Source organism: Stegostoma tigrinum, unplaced genomic scaffold (assembly GCF_030684315.1).
Source record: "Stegostoma tigrinum isolate sSteTig4 unplaced genomic scaffold, sSteTig4.hap1 scaffold_126, whole genome shotgun sequence".
Classification (NCBI taxonomy): domain Eukaryota; kingdom Metazoa; phylum Chordata; class Chondrichthyes; order Orectolobiformes; family Stegostomatidae; genus Stegostoma; species Stegostoma tigrinum.
Window position 1 is genome coordinate 628,390 of NW_026728074.1, and position 783 is coordinate 629,172.

Genomic DNA, 783 nt, shown 5'->3' on the forward strand with positions numbered 1-783 from the left:
TGATGAGCCGCTATCTCAATCCGCTGCAATCGTTGCCGGGCAGGCACACCCACACTGTTGATCAGAAGGGAAACCCAGCCCCTTTGAGATTGTGATTGTTAATCATCACTTTTCATGGGTCATTCTCATCCTTTCTTTCATTTTCCTTATGAGAGCATTTTCCGGAAAGTGGCGTTGGACTAAACTCCCAGTATAGTGGAAGCGCAGTTTGGGATTGCCCCGCTTCCACTTGTGCAATTAGTTCATGACACAAACAAGCCGAGCTGTCTCACAGACAGCATTTATGCTTTGGTGCGTCTGCAACTGTGTTCGCCTTGTCATTTTAGCTTCGGCTGCACGTTAAGACCTGTCCATGTTGGGCTTCGCTCGAATCCTGATGAGCAAACACGGTTATCTTCTGGCAGCCAAAAAGCGCCCTGGAGAATGGTCATTGGGTTAAGAGTGAAAAAGCACTGCGTCCCTGGGTGGGCTTGAACCACCAACCTTTCAGTTAACAGCCGAACGCGCTAACCAATTGCGCCACAGAGACTGGCTCAACTGGCATTTGCCAACGAACAATTAAATTGGGAATGAGCAAGTGTCGCTTCGTCCAGATGGACAGCGTGAAAAGAGACACTTCAGTGTACCTCGTCTATGCCGGCCAGATATTTGAAATTAATTTAGTCCCATTTGCCAGCATTTGGCCCTTATTCATGTACATTTCGTCCACAGGCTCCCTTTATGAGCTCCATTTTTAACATTAGCAAGCAACTCTTGGAAAAGTGTCAAGTGCAGATTTCCTTT

The 783-nt window shown here is 47.3% G+C and overlaps 1 non-coding gene across 1 annotated transcript; it reads right to left on the reverse strand.

Annotated features, from left to right (window-relative positions):
* Positions 1 to 455: 455 nt before the first annotated feature.
* trnan-guu (transfer RNA asparagine (anticodon GUU)) lies at positions 456 to 529 on the reverse strand. Its single transcript has one exon. It is a non-coding gene; the product is annotated as a tRNA-Asn (tRNA).
* Positions 530 to 783: the final 254 nt, after the last annotated feature.